Consider the following 18133-nt stretch of genomic DNA (forward strand, 5'->3'; position numbering starts at 1 on the left):
TGATCAACTCCAAGGAAGAACTGACTTGCTCCTTCCTGTTTTGAGCTCTTCCACTGCAAAGAACAGGTACAGTACACCAAGACAGCTGGTTTTGACTTAGTGAATGAAGCTCTGTCAGCAGAAGGAAAGGAAAGCACTGCACTCAATATCATCAGTCTTTGGCCATGGCTTAATGGCTTCCACTTGTGTGTTTCACAGCTGGCTTGAGTTAGCGTGACCACATTTCTGCTGGAGACTTTCCTTCTGTTTTCTCTTCTTCTTTTCTTCTGTTTTCTTTTCTTCTGTTTTTCCCAACCCATGTGCTGAGCTACTGCTCGCGGGTGAGCTCCTGCTGCTTTGGTCTGAGTGCCAGGGACTGGTGACAGCTGGAAGGGGAGAGGAGAGGGGTGGGATTTTCTCAGATATGCAGATCTCTGGACAGCCTGGTGGGTAAGCTGGTCTTGCTTACCGCATCGTCTGTCTATTCATTAATGCTGACGCCCGGAGGCTTGAAAGTAGCTGAAGGAAAGGAAGAGTCCCTTCTTTTGGTGGCAGCATCTTATGTAGGCTTGAACTGGCAGTGTAACCACATCCTAAAGCCTTGGCAAAGGCTCAAATCATTAAGTTACTTATAATTGAACAGGAGAGTAGTGCTGTTGCTGTCTTTCATTTCATGGATCAAGCCTGCAGATCCTGACTTAAAATTGGTAATTGCTTTGCAAACTGATGTTGCACTCGTAAGTCAATTTGAATCTCATTACAAACATTAAAACAAAGTACCCGTTGTAACACTTCCTCCCTTAATTCCCTTTGTTGTTCTGCCTTACATATAGCTTGATTCTTTGTTCCCTCACTTTTTCTTGGCCATATTCTCCATGTTAAATGTGTTGTGTTTTTTCTTTAAGCCTAGAATTTGGCATACGTTTTTGCATAGATTTTGAGATATGTAGCTGTACAAATGTCCTATCATGCATGGATTTATAAAAGCTTTGTAAATGCAATATTCATTTTTGATGCTTGGAAGGATCAACTCATGAAATTTTTGTTGTGTGTTTAAATGCTATGTCCCTGAACTTCTGGAGCTACTGTTCAGGACCTTGCTCATCACAAACTCTTTTGTAATTTTCATGTCCCTTTAAAAGCCCAGCTGTACTGGTTTGCAGGAGCATAGAATCTGGATGAAAGAAAAAAGTTCAGGTATGGTAAGTGCCAAACTCAGATACCATTTCTGTCATAGTAAGTTGCTCTGTTGCGTGGTTCTCATGCTTTTTTTGTAAGGAAGCAAAGGTACGACTGCAGCTCACTTAATCTAATTCACAGGAATGTAAAAAAAAGTTTGCAGCTCTCTTTAAACTAGTATTTACCCCGGTGCTAACGGGTGCAGTGGTAGCAATTACAGTGAGCCATTTCTACTAACAGACTGATGCTCTGCTGAGAAATTCACTGTGAGGAAATCATTCCGTGATGTTAAACTGAGCTCGTCTTTTTATATGAACTTATTTCAATGAATTGTCTGGCTTGCATCTTCTGTCGAGTATACATCTTTTCTCAGTTAACCATTACTGTCCAAATGTCACCCGGTCCCTTGTCTTGTGCTGATAGCTGCCTCGTTATTCTCATAAAAGCAGTTGTCTTTGCGGATTCAGGGTATTTTTTCCTTTTAAATTTTTTGTTCCATTTAATGAAATCATTGAAGTGTCTCCCTGAAATGAAATAGCGGTAGATTCATGAAATCGGTCGCCTTTACTAGACCTCAGTGCCAAGTGCACTCACCTCACGCCGCGGGCAGAAGCTTCATGCGGCTGCCCCTGCCTGGAGGGAGAGGATCAGGATCCCAAAGGGTAGGAAGGTTCATTTTATTTTGTTACTGATTCAGTATTTGAAAAAGCATCCTGTGAATAACAGGAAGCTACGCCCCAGTGCTGCCTTTCAGAGAGAGGAGATAATGAATTTTGATGCTGTATGTTACGATAGTTAGGCAGAGCAGTAATAATTAAGGCTGTTTTCAATTTTATTTTTCAGGCTATAAAAATTGCGGTTACAAACCCTATTAGGTGAAATCACAAATGAAGATACAATGATAAATATCATTTAGATGCAAAGATGCAAATTCTGAGTATGACTGAAAGTCTGAGTACAAACTGAGGGCTGCAACTAGTGCCGGGAGGCGGTGAGAGGAGAAATGCGAACGCTTTAACCGCCTTTTCACTATTTAAGATCGTAACAAGCCGCTGTCACTTCACGACCGGCGTGACAGGAGGCAGCGGGGCCACTTGCTGGGCCCGGCCCCGCCACGAGACCGCGATGGCTGCGCCTCCCTCCCCTACCCCCCCTTCCCGGCGCGGGGCGGGCACCGCCTCGCCCCCAGCCCCCGGCGGCCGTTTATCGGGGAGGGGGGCGGGCTGGGCGGGGTGACGTCATGTCGGGGGCGTGTCGCGGCAGCGGGCCGGCGGGGCCGTGCGGCGGCATGGGGCGGGATGGGGCGGGCGGCGGTGGCCGGCGGGAGGCAGCGGCCGGGAGGCAGCGGCCGCCCCGCCGCCGGGCTCCTTGAGGCTCCTCGGGCCGCCGCTGGTGAGTGGACGGGCGGCGCAGGAGCCGGCGGAGCGCTAATTATTGTTAATTTTTTAATTGCTATTTTTTTCGGGGGGGGGGGGGGGAGGCTGCAAGCCGGTGTCTGGTGGTCTGGGGGCGTCGGCTGCCCGGTGGAGGGGCGGTGAATCGCCCCGCGACCCCCCGCCGTCTTTTGAGGCGCTATGGGGTTGGGTTTGGGGCTGGCTTTGGGTTGTGCCGGCTTGGGGATGGGAGACCCGCGGCCCCAAGGGGTTGCCTGAAGGCCCGGGACAGTTTTGGGGGAAATTCGGGGGGGATTGGGGCAGGCAGCTGCTGCGCTGCCCGGGAGAGCTCGTCCGTCTCCCCTTTAATCCCCAGCAGCCGGAGAGGATGCTGCCGCGGCGCCTCATTAAAAAGTTGGGAGCTAATTAGCCGTTTCTTACAGCTGGAGGTCTAGGTTTTAATTAGAGTTCCCGTCTTTGGGTTTAAACTGATTAAAGCTAAGCTAGAGCCACTCTGGTTCCTCTGGCTGTTTGTTCAAAAAGGGACGAAGAATCAAGAAGCCGCGGTGAGCTCCTTGCTGCTCCTGCTGCAAAGCAAGCCCCCGGCTGGGGCAGGGAAGGAAACCTCTGAACGCAGCCCAGGTGTATAGGTGTGCGGCTCCCAGGGCTTGGGTTCAGCTGGAAAACCCTCATTTGGGAAAGAAAACGGGGATGGATTAATTAACAAAGGTAGCTCGGGATGCTCTGGGATCGTTCAGGTGTGTTTCCCAGGGTCCAAGCCTTGTACAGAGTGTTTTCGGAGGTACGGTGATGATGCTTCTGGTAATACTAAAATCTGTGTGAGCATCTAATTCCTGACAAAAAGGCTCACCCAAATGTCAAGCTGCTTAGAGTTGTCCTCCATTACCTCCCCTGTTCATCTCATTTGCATGCTTCTGCCTTTGTTCAGCTGACAAACTGTTCCTTGCTCTAGACTTTAAAAAGAAAATTCAGTGTATGGCTCATTCACGAGTACCCTCCTGTATTTTTAACAACTTTCTTAGCCTTTTTAGGTGTTTGAGAGACTTGCAAATTGGTAATTCTTTAGGGAGTTAGCACGCTGATTAGACTTGCATAGTTGGTTTATTCTGAATATTTCACAGCACTCCTGATACTCTTTATGGGAAGAGTTTAATGTGTTGTTTTTTTTTTTTCTTGTTGTTATCTGTTGTGGCAGCACTTTGCAATGGATGCTTTAAAACATGGGGAAAAAAGGGGTGGGTGGGGAGTTCCGGAAAATGACTGTGAAATGAGCGATACCCTTCTAAGGTGCACGGATGGGTCAAGCTGGTGGTGCTCTCCCATGTGGGACTGGGCTGAGTGTAACTCTGTGAGCTGGTTCCCCTTCGCTGTTGTTCCAACACGAATTTCATTTGTTCAAGTATTTGTTCAAGTGAATTACTATTAGGACTATTTATTAGTGACTAAATCCCGTGCAAAAAAAAGCTTCTGTGCAAAACCTTGTGTGTTAATTTGGCATAACTAGGTATTTACATTCGAGGCACTTGAATGCTCTGGTGTCAGGTATGCTGCCTATGAAACCTGTGCAATTAAATTTCAAAGTAAACGTGACTAATTTTTTACTGCTATGATTATTCCTTATGTTAACTACAATACACATCACCTAGTATTATGTCACTGTGCATAATGAGACAAACTGTCATCTTGGTTTCTGTATTTAATGTGGGGTTTGTGTACATGACTGCTGCAATTACCTGCTTCTAATATCCTCAGAATAACTGTCTTGCTTTAGACAATTGTCCTTCCTCATGTGGAAGGAGCAAGTTCATGCACAAGGAACACCTGTACTTGAAAATTAAAGTGCTTATTAGATTTTAGAAGACTTTTTAAGCTGGTCAGTCCTGAGAAACCTTACGTACATTCCCCAAAAGTGCTGTACTGCACTTACGGTGTGAAGAGCAAGGGAGCTGGAAGTTTGCCTACAGCATGCAAAGTCTTACTGGGTTGGTCAAACTTGAAGTTGGTGCACAGGTTTTTCTTTTCCCAAGCCGTGCGTATCCCCTTCTGATCTTGGTCTTTTTCTCCTTTGACAGTTGTTGCTGGCTTGTGCTGCCACAGCCATGTTGCCATCAGATGCCTGTTTTCCATTTGTGCTGCCTTTGGAATTACTGCCTTATACCTTCTAGATTTTTGAATTGAATTTTGTTTGGTTTCTATATGTACGTTATCCTTTCCTTATCCAGTAGATTCACTGTCATGTAACATATATGTCAATGAGAATTACGTGCCTTAATAAAAAAAAAAAAAGAAGAATCTTTAAAGAGAAACATCTTATTATGTGAAATTAAATCCAGAATAACCTCATCATCTAATAGCAGTGCAAATTCAAATAATGACTTAATAGAGAAACTTAAGCCTTTTATGTGATGAGAATAACCTTGTTAATTATCAGGGTTAATGAGGTGTGTTCCTTTGAAGTGAGCAGAGTGATCACAGGCCAAAAAAAAAAAGAAAAAAAAATCTCTCTAACTGAATATTATTTTTCCAAATCGTTGGTAATTGAAATGTGGATTTTCTTCCAGGCTGCTGGGTGTTATTATAGTAGCTTATAGGAGACTCTTCGGGAAGGAGGCATAAGCACCCGTTAAAAAGTAGGCTGCGTGATGCAAACAGTCAAACTTATTTTACCATTTCATGCGGTAAGCTGTATTGGTTGGACTTGTTTGGTGTGGCCATTTTGATGGTTCAGTGCCTTTTCTTCCAAATCCATTGGCAAGCAGGCATGCACCGAAAGGTGAATCTCATTAATTTGAGTGCTGTTGTTTGAAGTAGGAGGGAGTTGGTTAGGAGTGCGTGTTCAGTGTAGTTTTGTACCTCCCTAGAGTACTTCCCTCTACTCATAACCTCATATAGGTTGTTCTACCTGACGGTTCTTAGGGTTCAGGGGAATTAAAGGTGCTTTAGCAGTCGTACTGCACCGGTGATACCACACTGGTCCTCAGAGAGGTGTACGGGTTAGATCCCGGGCTGTCAGCATGAGGCTGATGGTTTTGGCAGTGTTGGAAGGCTTATAAAGTTAACTTCAGACAAGGTGACTATGGAAAAACAAGGCTTCTGTTTTCACAGTGAAGGTGATACTATATTTATAGCTCTTTTATGATCTTACGAGATGAATTTTTTTTGCACAAGGATGTTCAAGGTGTTGAAATTGTCTCTGGTATCTTGTGTGTAGGGAGAGTTGTGCTGTTCCTGCCTGAACATTGTCCCATGAGCTTTGCTTATCTGCTGGGGGGTCCTTCGCAGCAATGTGCCCCAGAGCAGACACACAGATGTCTGCTTGTCCCAGGGACCTGTGAGCAAGCCAGCTCTGGCATGGTCACGGAGCACAGTGTGCAGCCTCGCCTCACCGCGTGCAGCATGTGGAAGGAGGCAGCTCTTTCTGAACGTGCAAATGGGGAAAAGCATTCTATCAATGAGCATCTGTCCGCAACAAAAGAAAACAAGGAGCAAAGCAACTGGACCTGAGGTGTCCCCTTGCAGTTGCAGCTGTTACTGGAAATTAAGACAAAGCAGAAAGGATGTTCTCGTAATATGTAAACTTCTCTTGATAATACAGTGCATGGAGTGGGAGGAAGAGTGGTATGTTATTGCTGGCTAGCTGCATGCAATCAATTGCAACTTGAAAATTCTCTAACTTACGCAGTTTTTGGTTTATAAGACTTAAATCCGTTCTGTATATTCCTTTAAAAAAGCAAATAATAGTTTAGTATTTTGTAAAATCAAAGAATTATTAAACTTAATTTTAAGTAGAAGTGCATGCATTTTTGCAGAGCCAAGCTTTACGATATTAAGCTGACTATGTAGCAATGTTAGTGTTCTTCATACAGAAAAAGAATTGTAGTTTGATCACTCAGACCTTGGTAGAATAAAATAATACAAAACTTAAGTCTGGCAGATTGAGGAGGCTTGGATATACTGGGAATGTTTCATTGATTGCCTCCCAGCAACTGGAATCCAAGTAGAGACATTGCGTACCTGCAAACGGACTTTTAGGTAGGCAGCCAGATGTCTAACATGATTTCTGTAAAAGGGGTATGTAATATCTGATTGTATTAATGTGCTGGACAATGTGGGACGTAGTGGGAAATACAAGGTATGAATTACTTCAGATTATTAAACAGCGTAAGGACTTTGTTCAGCAGCTCACTTTGAGAGTCTGAGAACCAGAAGCTTGTTTCATTTCTGGCTTGGGATAACACCACTCTTCGTCTACTTATCTGTGCTCCAAAGTTAAGCTCTTCAAATAAGAGAGGGGTCACTGATAGCTCTCCCTTTTCCTCAGAGGAACATTTTCTCTTTTTGATGTCTGTAAAAGCATTACAAACTGCTTGCTTGTGTTGTTTCTATCTGTATTTTTATTTCTGGTCACTTTACGCAGATACGGAGTGGAGAAGCTGAGGCAGGGAAGCGGCTCAGGAACTTGCGGAAACATCATCATCATGTCACCACGTGGCTAGGGCTCCCAGTAGGGATGTGTAGGGGACAGCTTTTGTGCCCGCCAGGGTTCTTCTGGTCACATTGGGTCATTGAGTGGAAATAGGCTTGTGGCTTGATGGCTGTGTGTTTCATGGGGGATGAGGAGGTGCTGGCGAGGAGCGAGTGCCCGAGGCAGGAGGGTTGTTCTGGTGTCTGTCCGTGTGGCAGGGGAGGTGCAGGTGCAAGCTGGTGAAGCTACGCAGGGTGTCGTGGCCACTGTGGTGTGGCCGGCTGGTTTGTGTGACATCTCCTACGTGGCATTGGTATGGCCTGAGTGCAGCCAAAAAATTAGTTGAATATAGGGGGTTTCTTCATACGTGATGTACTAATAGCTTGGCTTTCCACAGAAGTCGGTCATATGAGATGATGTTACGGAAGTGAGGGACTTCTTGAGCATGAAAGGAAAGGTTCAAAGAGGAAATAATGATTAATACATAGAATCAACTATAAAATTGATGTAGCAAGAGCTGAGCTAGATAGATGCCTAACCTAAGGGAGAAAATACTGGCATGAGATCAAGTAGCAATAAAGTAAGGGCTGGGACAAGATTTCTAGCCAACAGAGAAGTGTGCACTTGGGGCTGTCTTCTGACAAGATAAGGGTGCACGGATGTTGCACGGTCAGAGTTTTAGGGCAGCGTGCAAGCCCAGGGTAAGGCACTGTAGGACTCGATAACTACGATAAAAGGAGGCTTGGAAAACAGTCTTGGTCATGGAGGGCAGCATTAATCCTGGTGCATTGCTGGAAATGATTAGCTACAACCCTTTGCATAGCAGATGAATGTGAGGTGAACTCCAGCTCTCTGGTTATCGGGGTCAGCTGAGTGCAGAGGCACTTGTAGTGAGCTCTCTGCTGTTTAAGGACCTTGATGCTATCAACCAGAGTAAGAAAAAATCGTGCTCACAGGTAGGCTGTGGAGTGAGAGCCCCACGTGCTAGCAGAAAGTGGTGTGTAGCAGAACAGGCTCTAATCACGTTTTCCTGATTTTGGGCCCTCTTGGGAAAGGGATGATTGTGGTTGCCAAAGGAAGACGTGTCATGCTTCTGCAATTTCAGTATGTGGAACTCAGGTCGGTCTGCATGGCCAGATGTCTGTCCTTGCCACGTAATCTATGAACACAGGCAGAGTCCTTTCCTGGCAGGGTCAGAGGGTCTTGCTGTTCATTTATTTTGGAGAGAAACCCCAAGCATTGCTCTTGGGTGCCAAACCCTCTGAAAGATGTATACTGTCTCCCCTGCGGTGTTGTGGTCTCTTTTTCTTTAAAGTCCTTCTGCCAGATACAGCCAAACACTGGTCAGGTAACATGGCTAAGTTGTTTCTCTGAGGAGTGGTAATAATTTCAAAGTACAGAAAATTCCTCTGCGTAATCATTGTATCAAATTGTCCTTCTCTGTGCTAGCTCTACGTGTGGCTAAACAGTCGTTAAAGAGTCAGGGGTATGGGCTTTCGTGAAAACAGGTGCTTTATTATAAGGCCGATAAATATTTTCAGTCCTGTAGAGTTATTTTTAATAACCTTGTTTGTGTAATACCATTTTAAAATCTACCAGTAAAATTGGTATCTTAGGCTAGAGGAGGAAGTCCTAACAGAAGATGTGTTATTGGATGGAAGATGGCATATCTGCAAACAAAAAAAACCCCAACTAATTCCATCTGCAAATACCCCTCAAATGCTGGTCTTCCCACCCAGTCGGGTGCTGTACTCTGTGGAGCTGAAAGAAAGGGGCTCACTGTCCAATTGAGGCAAAATGCTTCAAGAAGATGAAGGCTCTTTGATAAGCTCTTGCTAGAGTAAAGAACTTAATTGATCTTTGCAATGAGATGTAGATTTGCTAGAGTTGGTAAGGTGTAACAAGGTAGGAAGAAACGTGTGAGACCGTGGTCTCCTTTCTGCAGCCACGCACAGGGAAGGAGGGGAAAAGAAATAGTTAAACCTCAAGTATTGCCTTGGTGGGTTTGTTACGTGACGAGTCTCTAGCACTTTGTGAGAAACTCGGTTTCTGAATTTTTTGATTCTTTTGAACTACATTTGTAGTAATAGTCTGTGGATTTTATTCTGTTCTCCTATGGAAAAAAAAAGAATACAAACCCTGTTCACTCAGTAAGTGTTTGAAAATAGCCATGTTTTATTTAAGTAGGAAGAAGAGTGCCTCAATTGCATGTGTTTCTCTTTGAAGAAGAGCGAAAGGCGATGTTACAAAGAATGAGTTTTGGCAAGCAGGAGGAAAGCTGAAGAGAAATGACAGACTGTATAAGGGGCAGTTTTTATCCTTACTGAAAGGGTGGTTGAAGAATTTAGGGGAAATGATATAAAAAGAATTTCATGAAGGGGAAGACGAATGTAAGGTTATAGAAAATGGAGAAAGGCCTAAGCAAACTAAAGGAAAACAATCCGGTAAAAACTGAGTTGGGGTAGGGTGGAAGTGAAAAGGAGGGGAGGAAATATCTATGATAGGGGAAGATTGATATGAAGTGGGTGAAATGATCTGAGTGGAAAATAGTGGAAAAAGAACCAAATCGAGATACAGAATGAAAGATGATGATCACCGTATGTGGATGGGAGAAGAAAATCTCATTTCAACTATACACTATGTTTAACTTTTCAAAAGCCTTTTCTTCCCTTGTGCCAGGCAAAAATACCGAGTCTGGTCCAGGATCCTGACGGGATGAGGCTGCCACAGCTCTGTGCTCCGGGTCCAACCAGTAGCCAAATGGATTCCCAGCAGGCATATGCACGCACAGTGCACCCACGTCACACACGTGTGTACATGCATGGTAGGCCCCAGGGATAACACGGGCAGACACGCAGGGTGCCCGCATGGTCACAGACTGCACTGGGGCCTCCTCCTGCTCCTCTCCCTGGCCGAGCAGCGTGGAGGCCTGTTAGTGGGGAAATGTAGAGAGAATACAGCCCTCTTGGCCAGCTTGCCTGCCTTGGTCTTGCACACCTATACCCACTCCGGGTGCTGTGATGCGGACACATGGTGGGGCTGTCCTGGGAGGGACCAGGCAGGACGTCCCCTCCTCTGAGCCCTTCGTATGGGTTCCTGCCCCTCAGTGTGCCCCCATGCTCCTCCGGCCGTTTGGTAATGGGCCTTTCGTGGGCCAAAGGTTCCTGGGAGGAGCTGAGCATGGTTGTATTTGGGTTCTCCAGCCTGCTAGCATCTCTCTCTGCTCCTTTGTCAGGCCTCAGATAGGCTTTTATGAGCATCACGTAACAGTATACATCCATTTTCATCTTCATTTTCTATGGGTATTTTAAGCAACAAGCTTGTGATGAGAGTATTTTGTTAAATATTAAGGAGTGAAATTTTCAAGTGTTGTAGAGCAGGTGTCTGCTGCCTGTTTTGGCTTTGTGCTGTGGCATACGATATATATTGTGTTACATGTTGAGTCTAATCAAATTAGATTTATATTTTAATACTTGAAAAGGGGTCATTGTTCAGCTAAAAGCCTAGTCAGTAGCGATAGTCTACAATGCATGTTATGATGCTGCTTAAACATATGTGAGGAGTCCAGGTAATGATAATAGATAGTAAGCAAAAAGTGAGGGGGTGCTTGTGATTGCCTGAGGCGTAGTTGGAGCTAATGGAATGACATTATTCCCGCCCCCCCCCCCCCCCCCCTGAATTGTTATCAAAATTTCTTTATGGATCTTTAAGAAGTCAGACTACTTTTAAGGGCTGTAACCATTATAATTACTTCTTTCTAAACAGTGTTTAAACATATACATGCTCTGCAAAGCTGTCATTAAGATACTCTTGAACTCATGAAATAATGAACATGTTCTTCATCACAACTGGATTTTTCAGTGTCTTAGGACTGAAGATAGCCAGAACAGGTAAACTGTCAAGCTGAGTTAGACCCTTCAAAGGGTACTGGAGTAAATAGCACAAAGTTCATCTGATGTGTTTCCAAGAAAGGAACAGAGTATTAAAGTCATACAACTATACACTGGGGATGAGGAAGCAGTGGAAGTCTAGGTTTGTCTTAAAACTTGTGTGCCATATTTTTCACCAGGAGATTATAGGTCCACCAGGAAAAGGCCCAAAGGTATGGAAATGGAGTCAAGGTGGAATCTGAGTGCAGATCTGCTGGAAAGTAGAGGGGATAGTTAATTAGAAATTAACAGAGCAGTGTACGTTTTTAAGAAAGGGGGAAAATGAATCTAGGCAACTGCAGGATTGTGTTTGACCTCAATGTTATTCAAATTCTTAAACTGCTTTCAGGGGGAAAGGGTAGTTCTGTACATAATGGTAAAAGGAAATTATAAAAAGGTACTATGAATTTACCAAAGAGAAGCTGTGCACTACTAAGGTGTGACAGATCAAAGTCTCTTTTGCTTCAGCTGTGATTATATAGCTGTATAGCTCAACTGTAAATAAGATCAATGGTGATTTAAAAAAACATCAAAATATGTGTCAAAAAGGTTGAAAGTACATCGTGTCATTAGCTTGGCTTCTTTGGATTGAAGGGAAATTTGGGAGGGAGTACAAGCACTCTATAAATGTGTGGAGATAAACACAAGGAAAGAATTACTTAGAATAGGACAACACTGCTGTGAGAACAAATGAGCGTACTGGCTGTAAATAAATTTACTCTAGAAATCAGAATAGGGTTTTTAACCAACAGAACAGTCTCCTAGTTGAAGGTACTGGATATCAAACCGTATCTTACTGCATTTAAGTAACTTACTGCATCCAAGAAATCTGTGAATAATCCTTCATAAAGATGATGAAATGCCTGCCAGAGCAAGGAACTAAATTCATGGGACAAGGGAATGCTTTTGTGTTATTTTTCTAAAATAAAATTCACATGAGATGAATATATCAATATAAAGAAATCAAAATAGAAGTATGTGACCCAAAGTTAAGTATATTTGACATCACGTGTGACCCTTTTTTGCTGAAATGGTACAGAGAGGGGTTTTGTAAACAGAAGTTACCAGTTTAAACAAACACCACCGAGTGAAAACAATTTGGAGATAACAGAATTTTCCACAGAAAGTCAATGGAGATTAAACATGGGGAAATACAAAATTTATATATATCTATATATATAAAAGAATGAGCTAGAAAGGAGTTGTATTGGTAAAACTTCTGAAATAAATTGGGTAAAAATTCTGAAGTAGTTGTAATGCCTTGGAGAATCTGGTCAATGGTGAATACTCTTCTTTTACCCTAATAATCTATTTACAGTTAGGTTTCCTTGACATAGGACACTGGTCATTGTTAGCTATGCCTTTTGCTAGGCTTGAAACTTCTGCTGTGATGTGTCTTTTGAGAAGAAACTTTCAACAGTTTCAGCAAGTTTAGAGACCTGAACTGAGGGAAAAAGATAAACGTCAAATGTTGCTGAAAAGTTACACATGCTGATGCTGTAAGAACGGGGCCTTGAAACAAAATGAATTGGTTCTTGTGCAAGGAATGTGCTTCTCCCCTTCTATTTAGAAGATTTATCCATTTGTGGGAAATAGCAGACCTTGAAAACACCTGGTCTTGTGCTGTGAAGTCTTAGACTTTAATAGCTAACACCTCCCTAAAATTTAATGGCCGAGACAAAGCGGGACTCCTCTGAAATCACGAACGCGAGTCGTTTGGGCTGTAGGAGATCAGGGTGCACGTAGCCCTGCTGACACATGCAGTCTTGTGCCCAGGAGCTCTGAAAAGGGAGACTGCTTGGGAGGAAGGGTCTGCAAACCTGAAACGAAGAGTTAAAAATGGTAGGGACAAAGAGTGAGCCTGGGCCTTTGAACAAAAAGAAAAAAGGAACTGATCTGGCTAGGCCAGGAAGGTAGATAAGCAGAGCATCAGCTTGGCACTGCCTGTACCCTATGACAGGCTGAAGGAGGACAGGTTGCAGGTGTGCCCAGATGAAGCCTCAGCACCATTACCTGCTTTGGGTGGTACAGCAGACTCCAGTTGCTCTGCGGGTCTCCTGTGTGCATTTGGGTATGTCTTAGAACTGCACCATGCTTTTTTTTCCTCCCCTCTCGATAGAACTGTTACACAAAACTCGGATGTGCTGGGGATAAATCAGAGTTGTAGAACGAATGACATTTTTATCTGTAGAGCTCTAGCCTTAGTTTATTGTGCATGGTGAATGAGGCAGGGATTACTAGGGGAGAAATGTAGTTCACAGGCAGCTGAATGTTACTCTGGAGATACAGCTTATATCCTCTTCTACCCATCTAGGTCCTGTTTGATGCTGGTCGGAGTGTTTGCAGATGTTCTTTCACTGTATATTTCTCTCCTTTTCTGGATGCCCAATGTGAAAGTCAGGCTCTAATCAGCAGAAGATGAAAAATTAGATGCCTGCCTGTGAAGGTGAGGGAATTCTAGTGCTTGTTTGCTGTAGAGAGTGCCAGCTCTAGGGATCTTTCTGAGCCAGGCATTGTGTCTATATATTAAGTGACCGTCAGTATTGTTCAGGACATAAAACTACGTTATGATGGATGCCTTTTGGTTCAGTAAAGGTAACATAAAGAAGAATTCTGCTCTTACTTTTAATAATTTAGCCTCAGACCTAGCTTCTACTTAAACTAATGTGGAAGTGTGACGCTTACTCCAGTTCCCCTTCTGCTTTGCTCTGTAGTGCCGTGGCCTCTGTAGGACCTTTGCAGCTGTATGAGTTTTGCTTTTATTCCCTTGAAAGAGGTCTTACAAAGCTGGAAGGGTCTCCATACTTTAATGCTATATTGGATATGAAGTTCCAATAATGGTACTTCAAACATGATGTTGTCTAATTTCTTGTGCAACCATTGCAGGTCCTGCCGCATTACTTAACAGCGCAGATGGAGAATTCAGATGCCTGACTGGAAGTATGCAGCAGAGTAGTCTTATCTCTTTGAAATACATTATTTTTCCATTTCACCTTCAGCTGAATAAGAATTGAAGCTTATTTTTGGATCCCTAAGTTACGATTTTATGCCTCACAGTCTCTACAACAATTCTCCTGAAGTGTCAAAAACTTTGTTACTGCAAGGCCAATAAATTATGCTCTTGTATGTGAACGAACTGGTGAGAATTGCGACAGGCAATTTTGCTTTTTGTTCTATTAATAGGAGTTTCTTCATTTCACCAAACAATATAGCAGACATCCAAGAACATGATAATTAAAATTCTCAGGGGGAGAGATTTCCTTTCTTCAATATTATAAACAAAAAGAAAAAATAGTAATAAAAATGCTGTTTAAAGTATAATGAATATCCTGTATGTTACTTACACCACAGAACCATTTAAGTTGCTTGCAAAGGGGGGAAAATGCCAAGAAATAAAACAGAAAATGGCTTGCAACTTTGACAGAGAAACCAGGTAGTGTGTAATTGACTGGAAGAGCAACTATCAACCAGAATGGTCCCTCAGCTTTATAGAAATATAGATTGGGTGATTAAACTGTTTATAATGTAGGTCTTTAATCAAATAAATAAATAAATGGATGAGATTAAAAGAACGAGAACAAAAAGATAATGTATGCTTATTTGCGCAGGCTGTAAACTGCTAAACTGCTCAAAATTAAAGAAGATGCTTCTTCCCCAAACAGGCACATTGAACTTAGAATTCACAATCTTTTTTCCCTTTCATATTAAAATAAACAAATAATTGTGGTTATCCGCTTCACATTCATCCTGTTGTTTCTCCTTGGTAGAATAATTTCTGTAGCCTATGTTGCATAAAATAGTGCTAAGCAATGCTTATTATAAGCTGGGAAGCCTAATAAAATATTTACACCAATACTTAACTACCAGACATAACTTGTAAGATTTAACAGACCACCTGCTCAGCAACTGAAATAGAACAACTCTGTTTTCAAAACCCAGCGTTGTTATTCATGGACAAGGAAACGTCCTGTGTAGAGCTCCCAGAAAACTGTTTTCTCATCCCATTAATTCCTCTTAGGAAGTGGAACACTTAGGAAGTGTTAATGAGAAGCATCTCAGCTTGGCAACCCATAATGTTCACTCCTAACATAGGCGACTCAAGGTCAAATCTCTGACATCTCCACCTTATTCTAATCACCGGCCAGTCTAACACAGGATGTCTCTCCCTGATTACAGAGCTGCCTGTGCTCTGCCTGCTGATCAAAAGCAGCGTGGCGCCCAGTTGGTGTGACAGGGGCCAGCTTGCTGGCCCAGTTTCACGAGCCTTGTTAGCAGGAACATGGCAAGTGCTGGGCCTGGAGCAGCTCCCTTGTACCCACCTCTGTAGATGCCTTTTGAGTACCGAAGTGGCATGTGCTAAACTGAAGGAGGGAAACGGGAAAAGTAGCAGTCCTGCCTCACCAGCCCACATAATTCCATCTGTGGAGATGGCCAAGATGAGGTCCCTTGCTGTTAGGGGGATGTGCAGATACTTAAACGTAGAGGCTCTTTGTCTCAGCCTTCCACCTTCCATAATCACAAATATGTACGTATTGTTCAGATGTTGTGGGTGTCGTATTGCTGGGTACCAGGAACATACACTTGGTTTATAGAAGACAGGGCATGCTACTGAGGTTTCAATTACACATGGTCTTATTTAGTTAATCCTGGAACTCTTTACCCCGTGCTACTCTGCATTTATTGAGGAGTAAATGCCTCAGTAGTTGGTCTCCAGTTGGAATTAAAACAGAGAACTGCTTTCTCCAGTTCTCTGCAGAACCTTAAGCAAAGCTGCAGAAAAGGTAAGCCTTTTTTTTTTTTTTTTCCCCAGGACTGGCTTCTTGCCTGCATGCTGTAGGAATTAACTTAGAAGATTTGTAGAAATGTCATTTATTGACATCTGTCAGTGCATGTATACGTGTACATTTGTATATACAATTGGAACTTTTCCACTGGAGAGTGACATAACGTGGCAAAGAGGGGTAAGCAGTCAGGGAAACTTAAGTGGCACACTGTCAGTGTCATTTTTGTAATTGTCCCAAGTTTTTTTTTTTTTTTAAGTGGGCTTCTCAGGATGCTTTCTGTGACAGGCACCTTTCATTTATGGCTGACGTGATTTCAGGTTTTCCAGCTCTCTGTGGCAGCAAAAAAAAACCCCAATCTGCACAGCAGATTTCTGGAGATGTTTTTTTTGAGGTTGTTTTTGTTCCTTATAGTAGGCAGTCAATATTCTGTAGGGAAACAAATTTCAGGAAAAGTGGTTCTTTTCAAAAAGGTTCGTAGTTAGCCACCCTGCCTCTGATGTATTTACTCAGTTTGTGTCCACAGACAAAGAAAACATTATGGCTGATTTTTACTGGTATATACTGAAAGTTTCCTTTTTCTTCTATTGACTTAAAATGTCTATGAATTCCAGAAGTGTTTTAGCCCTGGTGCTTTGCAAACCTGTTAGAATATTCTGATTGCTTCTTTTTTTTTTTTTTTTTTTTGTGGTATGACATTTCTTGAAATATAATTGTGGTCGTGGTCATAGTTGTGGTTATAGATACTGTTAGGTCTCATAGCTGAGGGCATTGCTAAATGCACTGGGCAGCTGTTCTTCACTTCCAGGCTATTGGAACTGGCAGGACTCTTCTTGCAGTCCATTAGGAGTATGTGAAATAAATGTCAGCTGTTGTTATGACAAGAAATATCACTGGCTTAACTGCTGGGATTTTTCTTCCAACTGTAGAAATCCAGGAGCAGGCAGGCATATCCAAATAATTTTTACTTTATCTGTTGCCAGTACCGGCTCAGTCGGAAAGTAATAGATACATCTTTCAAGTGTAACATCAGGTGGCGATTAAATGCAACATTTTGTTTTGCAGAGGTTTGAATTTTTCGTTGGACACAGTTGTTGCCCTTCCATTTTTGCATTTTAAAAGTGTTTTCATTTTGTGGCATTGTGGCATGGTCTGTCCTCTGTTACTGTGTCTCGAATGAGATGAGATCCCCCAAGTTATCACCTAGTGCTGTTTCAGTGGCACTTTGACACAATGCATACCTCTTTCTTTATAGGTTAATCTGCTCAGACAGGCAATGAGGAGAAGACTTTAGAAGAGCTTCAAAATCTGAATAGTCACATGAGCTGGAAAGAGTCCAAAGAATTAAATTTCCAAATATACCCTTGATAAATCAATTGTTAAGTAGTACATGTAGGATTAGGAGCTTGCAAATTCTTATCTTTATTACTCGCCACTTCTGTTGTGAACATGGAAAAGAAAACGTATTTTGTTCTGTAAAGTGAAAGGAATTGTTCTTCTCAAATGGATCTTTGAACGCTGATCTTTTTCACAGATACTGAGTATAAAGTCACCCACCTTATAGATGAATATTTTGTAGGCTGAAGCAACAAAGAACACGATTTTCCCTTTTTGAATATGCTGATAGTTGCTACTATATAATTACTTGTGCTGTCGTGTAGCTATTGCGTTAGTACCACATATAGTAGTAACTGCATGATAGTAATTCCCACTGGGGAAAGACTCTGTCTGTAGGAGCATGCAAATCTTGGTCAATGCTATAAATTGCTACTCTTCATGGACAATTGCAGCATCCTCACTAGGTGGACACACCAAGTTTTACTCAGCTTTGAGGCTGGAGAAGCAGGCACAAGCTCCGCACACCTTGTGGGACATGAATTGAATATTCACTGTCGTGAACTTCTTGATGCTGAAAAAGTGAGTATTTTGCCACAGCTCTCGTTACTCCAATGTCAAGTAAGATTTCAAGTTGAACTAACTTACTGCTCATTTTTGGGATAGCATTTTAGATGTTATAAGTCAAACCATTTTCTCAAGCTTTCAGTCAGCATTTTAAGCTTAGACTTGGTGTTTGTCCTGTAACAAATGTTGCAGGGATTATGGAATTGGCAGGTACTGCGAGTACTCTGAAATTACAAATCGAGGCCTTTTCAGCTAGTGAGACATTTGACAATTGTGCGATTTCCTGCCAGGAAGCATCTCTGGCATCCAATTAAGGAATTTTCTGTAACAAGAATACCATGAATAGTTTTGTATCAGGGTTTGAAATCACTTCATTGACACCATACCTTGTAAAGAAAGAAATAACTAATGGTTAATTTAGAGCTTTTTCAGGAAGCGTAATTGGAACTGCTGGTCTAGTCACCTCTCTGGACATCTGTACTTGCTTATTTAGTGGAGGATTTA

The 18133-nt window shown here is 42.7% G+C and overlaps 1 protein-coding gene across 7 annotated transcripts in view; it reads left to right on the forward strand.

Moving 5' to 3' along the window:
- The first annotated feature begins 2407 nt into the window (after positions 1 to 2407).
- Positions 2408 to 18133, forward strand: part of MARCHF1 (membrane associated ring-CH-type finger 1) — a 239566-nt gene continuing 223840 nt past the window's right edge. For 3 of the 7 annotated variants that reach the window (XM_083834626.1, XM_083834625.1, XM_083834618.1), the window contains exon 1: positions 2412 to 2550. The gene's annotated coding sequence lies outside the window, so the exon portion shown is untranslated. Of the gene's footprint in view, positions 2551 to 13260; positions 13393 to 13832; positions 13887 to 15756; positions 15908 to 17517; positions 17645 to 18133 lie in introns of all 7 variants that reach the window. The other 4 variants (XM_083834624.1, XM_083834621.1, XM_083834617.1 and 1 more) reach the window with 3 other exon arrangements.

Source organism: Anser anser, assembly GCF_964211835.1.
Source record: "Anser anser genome assembly, chromosome: 4".
Taxonomy (NCBI): Eukaryota; Metazoa; Chordata; class Aves; order Anseriformes; family Anatidae; genus Anser; species Anser anser.